The sequence below is a fragment of the Passer domesticus genome, chromosome 4 (genome assembly GCF_036417665.1).
Source record: "Passer domesticus isolate bPasDom1 chromosome 4, bPasDom1.hap1, whole genome shotgun sequence".
NCBI classification, from domain to species: domain Eukaryota; kingdom Metazoa; phylum Chordata; class Aves; order Passeriformes; family Passeridae; genus Passer; species Passer domesticus.
Window position 1 is genome coordinate 607,248 of NC_087477.1, and position 18,470 is coordinate 625,717.

Here is an 18,470-nt window from a genome sequence, read left to right on the forward strand (position 1 = left end):
TTTCTCTCTGGCCCTGGACCCTCTTCATGGCAATGCACAGCGTTTGGAGTTCCACACAAAGACCCATCTCTGGCCTCATTCATCAGCACTTGAAGCAAGTGTGCTCCGGCCTCTGGGAGTGCAGCTCGCTCACACGGGCTCACTGTGGACACGCCGCAATCACACAGTCATTGAGTGCACCAGAGAACCTGGCCTCTAATAAAAGGCAGGAATCCCGCAGCCCACCCAACACAATGCCTTGCATGACTCTACTTTTTCCTTCTCCTCTCATCTCTCATGTCACTTTCCCCATTTCCTCTCTCTGCCAGCTTGGCTTCTCTCTCTCCTGGCTGCAGCTTCAGCCACATGTGTGACACTGCAGGAACAGCCTGACCCACAGGGAAGTGGGAGAGGACTCTTTGTCAGCAACTGAAGTCACAGAACAAGGGGGAATGGGATGAAACTGCAAGAGCTGGAATCCATTCCATGATGGCAAGAAGTTCTTTCCTGTCAGGGTGCTTGTCCCTGACACAGGGACCAGCGCAGAGAGGCTGTGCATACCCCATGCCCACCAACATCCAAGGCCAGCTTGGACAGGGGCCGCAGCAACCTGCTGTGCTGGGAGGCTGCTCAGCTTGGAACCAGATGATCCTTAGGGTCCCTTCCAGGCCAAACCATTCAAGGATTTCATCATTCCACCATGCCCATCTCCCAGTGTGGAGCGGCCCTGAAACTTCTGTGACATCACAGCTCCCACAGCGTTCCAGGTGGAACGTCCAGCACCTGGAAACCACCACAGCAGACACTCTGCCTGCTGCCAGCGCTCAGTTGGCGCTCGCTCTGCGCTCTGCCCGTCAGCACTCAGCTGTTGCTGCTGCTGCCTGGCCTTTTCCTGCTGCCTGCTCTGGAGCACCAACCCCAGCAGGATGAGCACTGCTGCGCCAGTGGAGGTACTGTGCCATTCCAGGGAGGAGGCAGCCTGCTTGAGCAGGCTGCAGCCATGTGGGAATGGATGGTGTGGGACAGGAACCCCACTGTGAGATTGTGCTGTCTCTTGCAGACTAACAGAGACACTGTGGTGGCGATGGAAGTGGACATGGTGCTGAATGAGGAAGAGATGATGGAGGTGGACGTGGAAGACCAGGTTGAGGAGATGGAAGTTGATGAGGAGGATGACATCGAGGCGATGGAAGTGGATGAGAAGGATGAGGAGGAGCCCATGGTCCTTGGATGAAGATGGAGCCCCACAAGTAAGACAGGCAGATGCTCCCCATGCCCTGCCCACAGACACAGTGGCTGCCCTGGCGCCAGGCTGGGGCTGGGCTGGATGGCCCCGCTCAGGGACACGCTGCCCGCAGGGGGCGTGGATTGTGCTGCCACAAGCACCAGCCCTGGCCTGCCCTGCACTTGCCTGGGGCCACACCAGCCCTGCCAGCCCTGTCCCAGCTCCTGGGGCCCAGCTGGGCCCAGTGCTGGCAGCTGACTCCAGCTTTGCTTCTTTCTTCCTTCCAGGACTGATGCAGATGATGGCTGTAGATATTACGGCGGTGTATATATGTTTGAAAAGTTAGGATATTTTTGTAAATATGTTCTTAGGTTAGTAGTTCTTTGTAAATATGTTTTGAAGATTGTTACTCCATAGGATCCCATGGAAATATGTGCAGTAGATTGTTGTTGTTGTTGTTATGAGGATTGTTGTAATGAAATGTGTTCTGTAAATCCTCGTGTTTGCCGATGTTCAGCAAATAAATAATGATTCTTTATAAAACTTCACTTCTCTTTCTCATTCCTTTGGGCACTGTCAGAAGCCCGGACCTCCCCCTGACCATCCTAAATGATTCCAGCCCCAGCCAGGGGGCTTTAAATCCCTGGCAGGGGGTTCAGAGACCCTGGCATGTAGCCAAAGACCCCTGGGCCTTTGAATTTAACCCATAAAGCATGTTACCACCTTTATGTCAAGAATTAAAAGTCACAACAATTTAGATAGTCTAGTAATAGTAATCACAAAGTGAACGGAAAACATTTAGAGCACTGTAGACAGAGGTTTTGAACCTTGTACGAAAGAGTTTGGTATTATCTACATAGATAGAAAAATTTGGGTGTACCCAGTCCTTCCTCTTTCTTCTCGCTAGCATCCATATGAAAGACGATATTACCATTCACATATTGGTTTCAAGTAGAAAGTCACTATCTAACTTAAGTAATAGCTATTAAAACATTCTTGTAAACATAGTATAGTCAGGTTTTAATATAAAAGATAACACCAACCCAAGAGGCAAAAAGAGTACCTTAAGCTGACCTGCTGAACAAACCTCAGCAGGCCAGCAAAAAAATGTTTTAGACAAAATATAAAAATCAACCTTAAGAGAGTGAAGCACATACTTCTCAACTCTTCCTTCGACAGCTAAGTTAGAGAAAAAGAGACTTCTAACGTACCTCGAAATCCCCTCAACCAAAGAAAACCCAAGAGGCACAGGCAGCGTTTGCACAGTTGGGATTTCCACTTGTTCCGGGATCCCGGGGCTGGAGCTCCCTGGGGCTGCTGCCACGGCCACCCCGCGCCTGGGGGTCCCTGTGCACAGGGGGTCCCACTGACACCACTGCTGCCGCTGGCCACTGCCGCTGCTCCTGGGCTGGGGCACAGCCGCGTCCCCAAGAGCTGAGCTCTCACCAGCACAGAGGGGGCTCTCACTGCACTGGCCCCTGCAGCCATGCCACCAAAGCAAGGCAGGAAACTTTCAGCCACCCTTCCTGCTGCAGCCACAGCCACTCCTGGCTCCAGAGCCGCCATCAGCCCACAGGGATGCAAAATCCACCTGCCCGCTCTCAAGGCCTTGACAGCCTTGGCAACTGTGGCACCTGCATCTGGGCTGCTGCAGGGGCTGATGTTTAAGGCTTGCAGCCTCCAAAGGCTCCGGGCTCTGCTTCCCACCCTGCTCTGCACTGCCCTGGGCCCGCATTGCTCAAGAGACAAAAGCCAAGCCAGGGGATCCTCACCCTGCCCAAATTGCTGAATTGACTGCAGTCCTTAGGACCTTCTCCACTTTCAAAGAACCTCTTCCTTTGATCACTGATTCGGCACATGTCTATGACCTAGTGCAGCGGGCCGAAAATTCCATTTTCAAAGACATTTCTAACCCCAACTAGAGCATTTGCTTTCCCCTTTCATTTCTCTTCTGTCCCACAGACAACACCCACACTATATCATGCACACAAGGTCTCATACCACCCTTCCTGCATTTATAGTAGGCAATGCTAGAGCAGATGCCTCAGCAATGCTTCTCCAAACCTCCCTACGGAATCTTTCTGACCAGGCTAGGATCCGCCACCACTTCTACCATCAAAACATTCCTGCACCGCTCAGCATCTTTAAAATTACCCAAGATCAGGCAAGATTCATGGCAGCCACCTGCCCAAATTGTCAGCAACGTGCCTTTGCTTCTGTCAGAGCTGCACTCAATCCAAGAGGACTAAAGACTCTCCAGATCGGGCAATCTCACATCACACACCAAGCCCCTTTTGGGAGACTAAAATACATCCCCGTCTCAATCCACACCGACAACGCTGCGGTTTCTGCCCCTGCCCATGCTGCTGAAAAATCAAAAGATGCTATAAAACGTTCCTTTTTAGCCTTTTCCACCTCCCCTGTTCCACAGGAAATTAAAACTGATCATGGTCCTGCTTATACCTCCCACTGATTCCAACCATTTTCTGACCAGTGGGCTACAAAACATGTCACAGCCATACCACACTCTGCCACAGGACAGTCCATAGTCCAGAGGGCCCACTCTTCCATCCAAAGGATCCTTGATCAACAGAGACAGGGAGTCCACATATTATCTCCCATTGAGAGCCTGGCCAAGGCCCTTGATGTGCTCAACTTTTTCAACAACTCCCCCAGTCATCAGGCATTTTATATTTAATTGGCAGCCCAATAAAAAGAAAAGCCACCTGTGTTGATCAAAGACCCTGAATCCAAACAAATTATGGGCCCTTTCCCATTCATTACTTGGGAGGGAGGATATGCTTGTGTCTCTACAGCAGCAGGCCCAAGACGCATCCCAGCAAAAAACATAAAACTCTTCTGCCAATGGCCAGGCAAACACCACAGCCACCATCAGAAAAACAGAACAAAAGCCTAAGAGAGACAGCGGCAGCCTGGAAAAGAAGAAGAAGAAGGACAGAAGAAGATCTCCTAAGCAGTGTGGACCGCACAGACCAACACCAAGAGAGCTCAGACACCACTAACTGCGATATACCGCTTAACAATTGGAAAAACTGTATTCTAGCCTTGATATTTGATTCTTCTAATAAGCTGACTTCAAACCCTTGCCTTACAGAAGAGAAAGTTTAGTGGGACCAGAATTTAAGTTTCACATTGCAATCTCCCTATCTCTTTACTTTCAGGCCACCCAAGCCTCCACCCACTAGTAAATTAGCTAAAGTCAAAGGATGCTGTCCTTTCTTGCCACTGCAGCAGGAAGCTGGATGCTCCTAACTATGCCACATGCCTTCGCATGGGTGGTTCCACAGCCAAGCCACAATTTCTTGCCCATGGCCACGCATGTCAACCTCTTCTCACATAGGGACTCAGTATACCAGAGCGGCCAGCTGCTCACAGATCAAATCAATAAGATCCAGACAAAAGGCAACAACGACTGGCTCACTGGACTGTTGAAAGACTGGGGCATGAAAGGCTGGCTTTCATCTTTACGTCCAACAATATGAAGTCTAATAAGTCTAAGTGCCGTGTTCTGCATTTTGGCCACAAAAATCCCCTACAGCGTTACAGGCTGGGGACGGTGTGGCTGGATAGTGTTCAGGCAGAAAGGGACCTGGGGGTGCTGGTTGACAGCCGATTGGATATGAGCCAGCAATGTGCCTTGGTGGCCAAGAAGGCCAACGGCATCCTGGCCTGCATTAGGACTTGTGTGAGCAGCAGGAGCAGGGAGGTCATTCTCCCCCTGTACTCGGCACTGGTGAGGCCACATCTTGAGTACTGTGTCCAGTTCTGGGCCCCTCAATTTAGGAAGGATATTGAGATACTTGAGCGTGTCCAGAGGAGAGCAACGAGGCTGGTGAGGGGCTTGGAAAACAAGCCCTACGAGGAACATTTGAGGGAGCTGGGGTTGTTTAGCCTGGAGAAGAGGAGGCTTAGAGGTGACCTTATTGCTCTCTACAACTTCCTGAAGGGAGGTTGTAGACAGGTGGGGGTCGGTCTCTTCCACCGGGCAGCAACTGACAGAACAAGGGGACACAGTCTCAAGCTACGTCAGGGAAGGTATAGGTTAGATATTAGGAAAAAAATTTTCACTGAAAGAATAATAAAGCACTGGAACTGTCTTCCCAGGGAGGTGGTGGAATCACCATCACTGGATGTGTTTAAAAAAAGACTGGACATGCCACTTGGTGCTATAATCTAGTTGAGATGTTAGGGCATAGGTTGGACTTGATGATCTTAGGGGTCTCTTCCAAACTCATGATTCTGTGATTCTGTGATTTAGTCAAGACTGTTTTGTGGGCTTTGTTTCTTGTATTCATTGTCTTGGTTATTCTATCCAGTTTTGCTCAACGCTTGCAAAAGTCCATGGCAGAAGCCTTCATTCTTGAAAACAAAAAGGGGGCACTTGTGGAGGCCCAGGGGCCTCTCATTGCAACTGTAATACCTTAGGGCAAAGGGGACCAAGGTGAAACAGAGAAACCCCTCTGAATGCAAGGCTCTCACCCATGGCCACTTGCAGCCTCTTGCAATCCGCAGGTTTTGTTGCTATCACCCACTTCAACTGCCATTTTTTCCTTAGATCTACTCTCCAGAGAATGTTCTCCTCTCTCTTCTCCCCTGCTGGTCCTGGCTTCACCCCTTCTCCCCCCCGAATGAAACCCTCAGACCCCAGTCTCATTTTCTCTCTGGCCCTGGACCCTCTTCATGGCAATGCACAGCGTTTGGAGTTCCACACAAAGACCCATCTCTGGCCTCATTCATCAGCACTTGAAGCAAGTGTGCTCCGGCCTCTGGGAGTGCAGCTCGCTCACACGGGCTCACTGTGGACACGCCGCAATCACACAGTCATTGAGTGCACCAGAGAACCTGGCCTCTAATAAAAGGCATGAATGCCACAAATCACCCAACCCAATGCCTTGCATGTCTCTACTTTTTCCTTCTCCTCTCATCTCTCATGTCACTTTCCCCATTTCCTCTCTCTGCCAGCTTGGCTTCTCTCTCTCCTGGCTGCAGCTTCAGCCACATGTGTGACACTGCAGGAACAGCCTGACCCACAGGGAAGTGGGAGAGGACTCTTTGTCAGCAACTGAAGTCACAGAACAAGGGGGAATGGGATGAAACTGCAAGAGCTGGAATCCATTCCATGATGGCAAGAAGTTCTTTCCTGTCAGGGTGCTTGTCCCTGACACAGGGACCAGCGCAGAGAGCCTGTGCATACCCCATGCCCACCAACATCCAAGGCCAGCTTGGACAGGGGCCGCAGCAACCTGCTGTGCTGGGAGGCTGCTCAGCTTGGAACCAGATGATCCTTAGGGTCCCTTCCAGGCCAAACCATTCAAGGATTTCATCATTCCACCATGCCCATCTCCCAGTGTGGAGCGGCCCTGAAACTTCTGTGACATCACAGCTCCCACAGCGTTCTAGGTGGAACGTCCAGCACCTGGAAACCACCACAGCAGACACTCTGCCTGCTGCCAGCGCTCAGTTGGCGCTCGCTCTGCGCTCTGCCCGTCAGCACTCAGCTGTTGCTGCTGCTGCCTGGCCTTTTCCTGCTGCCTGCTCTGGAGCACCAATCCCAGCAGGATGAGCACTGCTGCGCCAGTGGAGGTACTGTGCCATTCCAGGGAGGAGGCAGCCTGCTTGAGCAGGCTGCAGCCATGTGGCAATGGATCGTGTGGGACAGGAACCCCACTGTGAGATTGTGCTGTCTCTTGCAGACTAACAGAGACACTGTGGTGGCGATGGAAGTGGACATGGTGCTGAATGAGGAAGAGATGATGGAGGTGGACGTGGAAGACCAGGTTGAGGAGATGGAAGTTGATGAGGAGGATGACATCGAGGCGATGGAAGTGGATGAGAAGGATGAGGAGGAGCCCATGGTCCTTGGATGAAGATGGAGCCCCACAAGTAAGACAGGCAGATGCTCCCCATGCCCTGCCCACAGACACAGTGGCTGCCCTGGCGCCAGGCTGGGGCTGGGCTGGATGGCCCCGCTCAGGGACACGCTGCCCGCAGGGGGCCTGGATTGTGCTGCCACAAGCACCAGCCCTGGCCTGCCCTGCACTTGCCTGGGGCCACACCAGCCCTGCCAGCCCTGTCCCAGCTCCTGGGGCCCAGCTGGGCCCAGTGCTGGCAGCTGACTCCAGCTTTGCTTCTTTCTTCCTTCCAGGACTGATGCAGATGATGGCTGTAGATATTACGGCGGTGTATATATGTTTGAAAAGTTAGGATATTTTTGTAAATATGTTCTTAGGTTAGTAGTTCTTTGTAAATATGTTTTGAAGATTGTTACTCCATAGGATCCCATGGAAATATGTGCAGTAGATTGTTGTTGTTGTTGTTATGAGGATTGTTGTAATGAAATGTGTTCTGTAAATCCTCGTGTTTGCCGATGTTCAGCAAATAAATAATGATTCTTTATAAAACTTCACTTCTCTTTCTCATTCCTTTGGGCACTGTCAGAAGCCCGGACCTCCCCCTGACCATCCTAAATGATTCCAGCCCCAGCCAGGGGGCTTTAAATCCCTGGCAGGGGGTTCAGAGACCCTGGCATGTAGCCAAAGACCCCTGGGCCTTTGAATTTAACCCATAAAGCATGTTACCACCTTTATGTCAAGAATTAAAAGTCACAACAATTTAGATAGTCTAGTAATAGTAATCACAAAGTGAACGGAAAACATTTAGAGCACTGTAGACAGAGGTTTTGAACCTTGTACGAAAGAGTTTGGTATTATCTACATAGATAGAAAAATTTGGGTGTACCCAGTCCTTCCTCTTTCTTCTCGCTAGCATCCATATGAAAGACGATATTACCATTCACATATTGGTTTCAAGTAGAAAGTCACTATCTAACTTAAGTAATAGGTATTAAAACATTCTTGTAAACATAGTATAGTCAGGTTTTAATATAAAAGATAACACCAACCCAAGAGGCAAAAAGAGTACCTTAAGCTGACCTGCTGAACAAACCTCAGCAGGCCAGCAAAAAAATGTTTTAGACAAAATATAAAAATCAACCTTAAGAGAGTGAAGCACATACTTCTCAACTCTTCCTTCGACAGCTAAGTTAGAGAAAAAGAGACTTCTAACGTACCTCGAAATCCCCTCAACCAAAGAAAACCCAAGAGGCACAGGCAGCGTTTGCACAGTTGGGATTTCCACTTGTTCCGGGATCCCGGGGCTGGAGCTCCCTGGGGCTGCTGCCACGGCCACCCCGCGGCTGGGGCTCCCTGTGCACAGGGGGTCCCACTGACACCACTGCTGCCGCTGGGCACTGCTGCTGCTCCTGGGCTGGGGCACAGCCGCGTCCCCAAGAGCTGAGCTCTCACCAGCACAGAGGGGGCTCTCACTGCACTGGCCCCTGCAGCCATGCCACCAAAGCAAGGCAGGAAACTTTCAGCCACCCTTCCTGCTGCAGCCACAGCCACTCCTGGCTCCAGAGCCGCCATCAGCCCACAGGGATGCAAAATCCACCTGCCCGCTCTCAAGGCCTTGACAGCCTTGGCAACTGTGGCACCTGCATCTGGGCTGCTGCAGGGGCTGATGTTTAAGGCTTGCAGCCTCCAAAGGCTCCGGGCTCTGCTTCCCACCCTGCTCTGCACTGCCCTGGGCCCGCATTGCTCAAGAGACAAAAGCCAAGCCAGGGGATCCTCACCCTGCCCAAATTGCTGAATTGACTGCAGTCCTTAGGACCTTCTCCACTTTCAAAGAACCTCTTCCTTTGATCACTGATTCGGCACATGTCTATGACCTAGTGCAGCGGGCCGAAAATTCCATTTTCAAAGACATTTCTAACCCCAACTAGAGCATTTGCTTTCCCCTTTCATTTCTCTTCTGTCCCACAGACAACACCCACACTATATCATGCACACAAGGTCTCATACCACCCTTCCTGCATTTATAGTAGGCAATGCTAGAGCAGATGCCTCAGCAATGCTTCTCCAAACCTCCCTACGGAATCTTTCTGACCAGGCTAGGATCCGCCACCACTTCTACCATCAAAACATTCCTGCACCGCTCAGCATCTTTAAAATTACCCAAGATCAGGCAAGATTCATGGCAGCCACCTGCCCAAATTGTCAGCAACGTGCCTTTGCTTCTGTCAGAGCTGCACTCAATCCAAGAGGACTAAAGACTCTCCAGATCGGGCAATCTCACATCACACACCAAGCCCCTTTTGGGAGACTAAAATACATCCCCGTCTCAATCCACACCGACAACGCTGCGGTTTCTGCCCCTGCCCATGCTGCTGAAAAATCAAAAGATGCTATAAAACGTTCCTTTTTAGCCTTTTCCACCTCCCCTGTTCCACAGGAAATTAAAACTGATCATGGTCCTGCTTATACCTCCCACTGATTCCAACCGTTTTCTGACCAGTGGGCTACAAAACATGTCACAGCCATACCACACTCTGCCACAGGACAGTCCATAGTCCAGAGGGCCCACTCTTCCATCCAAAGGATCCTTGATCAACAGAGACAGGGAGTCCACATAGTATCTCCCATTGAGAGCCTGGCCAAGGCCCTTGATGTGCTCAACTTTTTCAACAACTCCCCCAGTCATCAGGCATTTTATATTTAATTGGCAGCCCAATAAAAAGAAAAGCCACCTGTCTTGATCAAAGACCCTGAATCCAAACAAATTATGGGCCCTTTCCCATTCATTACTTGGGAGGGAGGATATGCTTGTGTCTCTACAGCAGCAGGCCCAAGACGCATCCCAGCAAAAAACATAAAACTCTTCTGCCAATGGCCAGGCAAACACCACAGCCACCATCAGAAAAACAGAACAAAAGCCTAAGAGAGACAGCGGCAGCCTGGAAAAGAAGAAGAAGAAGGACAGAAGAAGATCTCCTAAGCAGTGTGGACCGCACAGACCAACACCAAGAGAGCTCAGACACCACTAACTGCGATATACCGCTTAACAATTGGAAAAACTGTATTCTAGCCTTGATATTTGATTCTTCTAATAAGCTGACTTCAAACCCTTGCCTTACAGAAGAGAAAGTTTAGTGGGACCAGAATTTAAGTTTCACATTGCAATCTCCCTATCTCTTTACTTTCAGGCCACCCAAGCCTCCACCCACTAGTAAATTAGCTAAAGTCAAAGGATGCTGTCCTTTCTTGCCACTGCAGCAGGAAGCTGGATGCTCCTAACTATGCCGCATGCCTTCGCATGGGTGGTTCCACAGCCAAGCCACAATTTCTTGCCCATGGCCACGCATGTCAACCTCTTCTCACATAGGGACTCAGTATACCAGAGCGGCCAGCTGCTCACAGATCAAATCAATAAGATCCAGACAAAAGGCAACAACGACTGGCTCACTGGACTGTTGAAAGACTGGGGCATGAAAGGCTGGCTTTCATCTTTACGTCCAACAATATGAAGTCTAATAAGTCTAAGTGCCGTGTTCTGCATTTTGGCCACAAAAATCCCCTACAGCGTTACAGGCTGGGGACGGTGTGGCTGGATAGTGTTCAGGCAGAAAGGGACCTGGGGGTGCTGGTTGACAGCCGATTGGATATGAGCCAGCAATGTGCCTTGGTGGCCAAGAAGGCCAACGGCATCCTGGCCTGCATTAGGACTTGTGTGAGCAGCAGGAGCAGGGAGGTCATTCTCCCCCTGTACTCGGCACTGGTGAGGCCACATCTTGAGTACTGTGTCCAGTTCTGGGCCCCTCAATTTAGGAAGGATATTGAGATACTTGAGCGTGTCCAGAGGAGAGCAACGAGGCTGGTGAGGGGCTTGGAAAACAAGCCCTACGAGGAACATTTGAGGGAGCTGGGGTTGTTTAGCCTGGAGAAGAGGAGGCTTAGAGGTGACCTTATTGCTCTCTACAACTTCCTGAAGGGAGGTTGTAGACAGGTGGGGGTCGGTCTCTTCCACCGGGCAGCAACTGACAGAACAAGGGGACACAGTCTCAAGCTACGTCAGGGAAGGTATAGGTTAGATATTAGGAAAAAAATTTTCACTGAAAGAATAATAAAGCACTGGAACTCTCTTCCCAGGGAGGTGGTGGAATCACCATCACTGGATGTGTTTAAAAAAAGACTGGACATGCCACTTGGTGCTATAGTCTAGTTGAGATGTTAGGGCATAGGTTGGACTTGATGATCTTAGGGGTCTCTTCCAAACTCATGATTCTGTGATTCTGTGATTTAGTCAAGACTGTTTTGTGGGCTTTGTTTCTTGTATTCATTGTCTTGGTTATTCTATCCAGTTTTGCTCAACGCTTGCAAAAGTCCATGGCAGAAGCCTTCATTCTTGAAAACAAAAAGGGGGCACTTGTGGAGGCCCAGGGGCCTCTCATTGCAACTGTAATACCTTAGGGCAAAGGGGACCAAGGTGAAACAGAGAAACCCCTCTGAATGCAAGGCTCTCACCCATGGCCACTTGCAGCCTCTTGCAATCCGCAGGTTTTGTTGCTATCACCCACTTCAACTGCCATTTTTTCCTTAGATCTACTCTCCAGAGAATGTTCTCCTCTCTCTTCTCCCCTGCTGGTCCTGGCTTCACCCCTTCTCCCCCCCGAATGAAACCCTCAGACCCCCGTCTCATTTTCTCTCTGGCCCTGGACCCTCTTCATGGCAATGCACAGCGTTTGGAGTTCCACACAAAGACCCATCTCTGGCCTCATTCATCAGCACTTGAAGCAAGTGTGCTCCGGCCTCTGGGAGTGCAGCTCGCTCACACGGGCTCACTGTGGACACGCCGCAATCACACAGTCATTGAGTGCACCAGAGAACCTGGCCTCTAATAAAAGGCATGAATGCCACAAATCACCCAACCCAATGCCTTGCATGTCTCTACTTTTTCCTTCTCCTCTCATCTCTCATGTCACTTTCCCCATTTCCTCTCTCTGCCAGCTTGGCTTCTCTCTCTCCTGGCTGCAGCTTCAGCCACATGTGTGACACTGCAGGAACAGCCTGACCCACAGGGAAGTGGGAGAGGACTCTTTGTCAGCAACTGAAGTCACAGAACAAGGGGGAATGGGATGAAACTGCAAGAGCTGGAATCCATTCCATGATGGCAAGAAGTTCTTTCCTGTCAGGGTGCTTGTCCCTGACACAGGGACCAGCGCAGAGAGCCTGTGCATACCCCATGCCCACCAACATCCAAGGCCAGCTTGGACAGGGGCCGCAGCAACCTGCTGTGCTGGGAGGCTGCTCAGCTTGGAACCAGATGATCCTTAGGGTCCCTTCCAGGCCAAACCATTCAAGGATTTCATCATTCCACCATGCCCATCTCCCAGTGTGGAGCGGCCCTGAAACTTCTGTGACATCACAGCTCCCACAGCGTTCTAGGTGGAACGTCCAGCACCTGGAAACCACCACAGCAGACACTCTGCCTGCTGCCAGCGCTCAGTTGGCGCTCGCTCTGCGCTCTGCCCGTCAGCACTCAGCTGTTGCTGCTGCTGCCTGGGCTTTTCCTGCTGCCTGCTCTGGAGCACCAATCCCAGCAGGATGAGCACTGCTGCGCCAGTGGAGGTACTGTGCCATTCCAGGGAGGAGGCAGCCTGCTTGAGCAGGCTGCAGCCATGTGGCAATGGATGGTGTGGGACAGGAACCCCACTGTGAGATTGTGCTGTCTCTTGCAGACTAACAGAGACACTGTGGTGGCGATGGAAGTGGACATGGTGCTGAATGAGGAAGAGATGATGGAGGTGGACGTGGAAGACCAGGTTGAGGAGATGGAAGTTGATGAGGAGGATGACATCGAGGCGATGGAAGTGGATGAGAAGGATGAGGAGGAGCCCATGGTCCTTGGATGAAGATGGAGCCCCACAAGTAAGACAGGCAGATGCTCCCCATGCCCTGCCCACAGACACAGTGGCTGCCCTGGCGCCAGGCTGGGGCTGGGCTGGATGGCCCCGCTCAGGGACACGCTGCCCGCAGGGGGCGTGGATTGTGCTGCCACAAGCACCAGCCCTGGCCTGCCCTGCACTTGCCTGGGGCCACACCAGCCCTGCCAGCCCTGTCCCAGCTCCTGGGGCCCAGCTGGGCCCAGTGCTGGCAGCTGACTCCAGCTTTGCTTCTTTCTTCCTTCCAGGACTGATGCAGATGATGGCTGTAGATATTACGGCGGTGTATATATGTTTGAAAAGTTAGGATATTTTTGTAAATATGTTCTTAGGTTAGTAGTTCTTTGTAAATATGTTTTGAAGATTGTTACTCCATAGGATCCCATGGAAATATGTGCAGTAGATTGTTGTTGTTGTTGTTATGAGGATTGTTGTAATGAAATGTGTTCTGTAAATCCTCGTGTTTGCCGATGTTCAGCAAATAAATAATGATTCTTTATAAAACTTCACTTCTCTTTCTCATTCCTTTGGGCACTGTCAGAAGCCCGGACCTCCCCCTGACCATCCTAAATGATTCCAGCCCCAGCCAGGGGGCTTTAAATCCCTGGCAGGGGGTTCAGAGACCCTGGCATGTAGCCAAAGACCCCTGGGCCTTTGAATTTAACCCATAAAGCATGTTACCACCTTTATGTCAAGAATTAAAAGTCACAACAATTTAGATAGTCTAGTAATAGTAATCACAAAGTGAACGGAAAACATTTAGAGCACTGTAGACAGAGGTTTTGAACCTTGTACGAAAGAGTTTGGTATTATCTACATAGATAGAAAAATTTGGGTGTACCCAGTCCTTCCTCTTTCTTCTCGCTAGCATCCATATGAAAGACGATATTACCATTCACATATTGGTTTCAAGTAGAAAGTCACTATCTAACTTAAGTAATAGCTATTAAAACATTCTTGTAAACATAGTATAGTCAGGTTTTAATATAAAAGATAACACCAACCCAAGAGGCAAAAAGAGTACCTTAAGCTGACCTGCTGAACAAACCTCAGCAGGCCAGCAAAAAAATGTTTTAGACAAAATATAAAAATCAACCTTAAGAGAGTGAAGCACATACTTCTCAACTCTTCCTTCGACAGCTAAGTTAGAGAAAAAGAGACTTCTAACGTACCTCGAAATCCCCTCAACCAAAGAAAACCCAAGAGGCACAGGCAGCGTTTGCACAGTTGGGATTTCCACTTGTTCCGGGATCCCGGGGCTGGAGCTCCCTGGGGCTGCTGCCACGGCCACCCCGCGGCTGGGGCTCCCTGTGCACAGGGGGTCCCACTGACACCACTGCTGCCGCTGGCCACTGCTGCTGCTCCTGGGCTGGGGCACAGCCGCGTCCCCAAGAGCTGAGCTCTCACCAGCACAGAGGGGGCTCTCACTGCACTGGCCCCTGCAGCCATGCCACCAAAGCAAGGCAGGAAACTTTCAGCCACCCTTCCTGCTGCAGCCACAGCCACTCCTGGCTCCAGAGCCGCCATCAGCCCACAGGGATGCAAAATCCACCTGCCCGCTCTCAAGGCCTTGACAGCCTTGGCAACTGTGGCACCTGCATCTGGGCTGCTGCAGGGGCTGATGTTTAAGGCTTGCAGCCTCCAAAGGCTCCGGGCTCTGCTTCCCACCCTGCTCTGCACTGCCCTGGGCCCGCATTGCTCAAGAGACAAAAGCCAAGCCAGGGGATCCTCACCCTGCCCAAATTGCTGAATTGACTGCAGTCCTTAGGACCTTCTCCACTTTCAAAGAACCTCTTCCTTTGATCACTGATTCGGCACATGTCTATGACCTAGTGCAGCGGGCCGAAAATTCCATTTTCAAAGACATTTCTAACCCCAACTAGAGCATTTGCTTTCCCCTTTCATTTCTCTTCTGTCCCACAGACAACACCCACACTATATCATGCACACAAGGTCTCATACCACCCTTCCTGCATTTATAGTAGGCAATGCTAGAGCAGATGCCTCAGCAATGCTTCTCCAAACCTCCCTACGGAATCTTTCTGACCAGGCTAGGATCCGCCACCACTTCTACCATCAAAACATTCCTGCACCGCTCAGCATCTTTAAAATTACCCAAGATCAGGCAAGATTCATGGCAGCCACCTGCCCAAATTGTCAGCAACGTGCCTTTGCTTCTGTCAGAGCTGCACTCAATCCAAGAGGACTAAAGACTCTCCAGATCGGGCAATCTCACATCACACACCAAGCCCCTTTTGGGAGACTAAAATACATCCCCGTCTCAATCCACACCGACAACGCTGCGGTTTCTGCCCCTGCCCATGCTGCTGAAAAATCAAAAGATGCTATAAAACGTTCCTTTTTAGCCTTTTCCACCTCCCCTGTTCCACAGGAAATTAAAACTGATCATGGTCCTGCTTATACCTCCCACTGATTCCAACCGTTTTCTGACCAGTGGGCTACAAAACATGTCACAGCCATACCACACTCTGCCACAGGACAGTCCATAGTCCAGAGGGCCCACTCTTCCATCCAAAGGATCCTTGATCAACAGAGACAGGGAGTCCACATATTATCTCCCATTGAGAGCCTGGCCAAGGCCCTTGATGTGCTCAACTTTTTCAACAACTCCCCCAGTCATCAGGCATTTTATATTTAATTGGCAGCCCAATAAAAAGAAAAGCCACCTGTGTTGATCAAAGACCCTGAATCCAAACAAATTATGGGCCCTTTCCCATTCATTACTTGGGAGGGAGGATATGCTTGTGTCTCTACAGCAGCAGGCCCAAGACGCATCCCAGCAAAAAACATAAAACTCTTCTGCCAATGGCCAGGCAAACACCACAGCCACCATCAGAAAAACAGAACAAAAGCCTAAGAGAGACAGCAGCAGCCTGGAAAAGAAGAAGAAGAAGGACAGAAGAAGATCTCCTAAGCAGTGTGGACCACACACACCAACACCAAGAGAGCTCAGACACCACTAACTGCGATATCCCGCTTAACAATTGGAAAAACTGTATTCTAGCCTTGATATTTGATTCTTCTAATAAGCTGACTTCAAACCCTTGCCTTACAGAAGAGAAAGTTTAGTGGGACCAGAATTTAAGTTTCACATTGCAATCTCCCTATCTCTTTACTTTCAGGCCACCCAAGCCTCCACCCACTAGTAAATTAGCTAAAGTCAAAGGATGCTGTCCTTTCTTGCCACTGCAGCAGGAAGCTGGATGCTCCTAACTATGCCGCATGCCTTCGCATGGGTGGTTCCACAGCCAAGCCACAATTTCTTGCCCATGGCCACACATGTCAACCTCTTCTCACATAGGGACTCAGTATACCAGAGCGGCCAGCTGCTCACAGATCAAATCAATAAGATCCAGACAAAAGGCAACAACGACTGGCTCACTGGACTTTTGAAAGACTGGGGCATGAAAGGCTGGCTTTCATCTTTACGTCCAACAATATGAAGTCTAATAAGTCTAAGTGCCATGTTCTGCATTTTGGCCACAAAAATCCCCTACAGCGTTACAGGCTGGGGACGGTGTGGCTGGATAGTGTTCAGGCAGAAAGGGACCTGGGGGTGCTGGTTGACAGCCGATTGGATATGAGCCAGCAATGTGCCTTGGTGGCCAAGAAGGCCAACGGCATCCTGGCCTGCATTAGGACTTGTGTGAGCAGCAGGAGCAGGGAGGTCATTCTCCCCCTGTACTCGGCACTGGTGAGGCCACATCTTGAGTACTGTGTCCAGTTCTGGGCCCCTCAATTTAGGAAGGATATTGAGATACTTGAGCGTGTCCAGAGGAGAGCAACGAGGCTGGTGAGGGGCTTGGAAAACAAGCCCTACGAGGAACATTTGAGGGAGCTGGGGTTGTTTAGCCTGGAGAAGAGGAGGCTTAGAGGTGACCTTATTGCTCTCTACAACTTCCTGAAGGGAGGTTGTAGACAGGTGGGGGTCGGTCTCTTCCACCGGGCAGCAACTGACAGAACAAGGGGACACAGTCTCAAGCTACGTCAGGGAAGGTATAGGTTAGATATTAGGAAAAAAATTTTCACTGAAAGAATAATAAAGCACTGGAATTGTCTTCCCAGGGAGGTGGTGGAATCACCATCACTGGATGTGTTTAAAAAAAGACTGGACATGCCACTTGGTGCTATAGTCTAGTTGAGATGTTAGGGCATAGGTTGGACTTGATGATCTTAGGGGTCTCTTCCAAACTCATGATTCTGTGATTCTGTGATTTAGTCAAGACTGTTTTGTGGGCTTTTTTTCTTGTATTCATTGTCTTGGTTATTCTATCCAGTTTTGCTCAACGCTTGCAAAAGTCCATGGCAGAAGCCTTCATTCTTGAAAACAAAAAGGGGGCACTTGTGGAGGCCCAGGGGCCTCTCATTGCAACTGTAATACCTTAGGGCAAAGGGGACCAAGGTGAAACAGAGAAACCCCTCTGAATGCAAGGTTCTCACCCATGGCCACTTGCAGCCTCTTGCAATCTGCAGGTTTTGTTGCTATCACCCACTTCAACTGCCATTTTTTCCTTAGATCTACTCTCCAGAGAATGTTCTCCTCTCTCTTCTCCCCTGCTGGTCCTGGCTTCACCCCTTCTCCCCCCCGAATGAAACCCTCAGACCCCCGTCTCATTTTCTCTCTGGCCCTGGACCCTCTTCATGGCAATGCACAGCGTTTGGAGTTCCACACAAAGACCCATCTCTGGGCTCATTCATCAGCACTTGAAGCAAGTGTGCTCCGGCCTCTGGGAGTGCAGCTCGCTCACACGGGCTCACTGTGGACACGCCGCAATCACACAGTCATTGAGTGCACCAGAGAACCTGGCCTCTAATAAAAGGCATGAATGCCACAAATCACCCAACCCAATGCCTTGCATGTCTCTACTTTTTCCTTCTCCTCTCATCTCTCATGTCACTTTCCCCATTTCCTCTCTCTGCCAGCTTGGCTTCTCTCTCTCCTGGCTGCAGCTTCAGCCACATGTGTGACACTGCAGGAACAGCCTGACCCACAGGGAAGTGGGAGAGGACTCTTTGTCAGCAACTGAAGTCACAGAACAAGGGGGAATGGGATGAAACTGCAAGAGCTGGAATCCATTCCATGATGGCAAGAAGTTCTTTCCTGTCAGGGTGCTTGTCCCTGACACAGGGACCAGCGCAGAGAGCCTGTGCATACCCCATGCCCACCAACATCCAAGGCCAGCTTGGACAGGGGCCGCAGCAACCTGCTGTGCTGGGAGGCTGCTCAGCTTGGAACCAGATGATCCTTAGGGTCCCTTCCAGGCCAAACCATTCAAGGATTTCATCATTCCACCATGCCCATCTCCCAGTGTGGAGCGGCCCTGAAACTTCTGTGACATCACAGCTCCCACAGCGTTCCAGGTGGAACGTCCAGCACCTGGAAACCACCACAGCAGACACTCTGCCTGCTGCCAGCGCTCAGTTGGCGCTCGCTCTGCGCTCTGCCCG

General features: G+C 50.6%; 1 long non-coding RNA gene across 1 annotated transcript; it reads left to right on the plus strand.

Moving 5' to 3' along the window:
* The first annotated feature begins 6,919 nt into the window (after positions 1 to 6,919).
* Positions 6,920 to 7,626, plus strand: LOC135299873 (uncharacterized). Its single transcript, XR_010361712.1, has 2 exons — positions 6,920 to 7,108; positions 7,371 to 7,626. It is a non-coding gene; the product is annotated as an uncharacterized LOC135299873 (long non-coding RNA).
* The last annotated feature ends 10,844 nt before the right edge of the window (positions 7,627 to 18,470 follow it).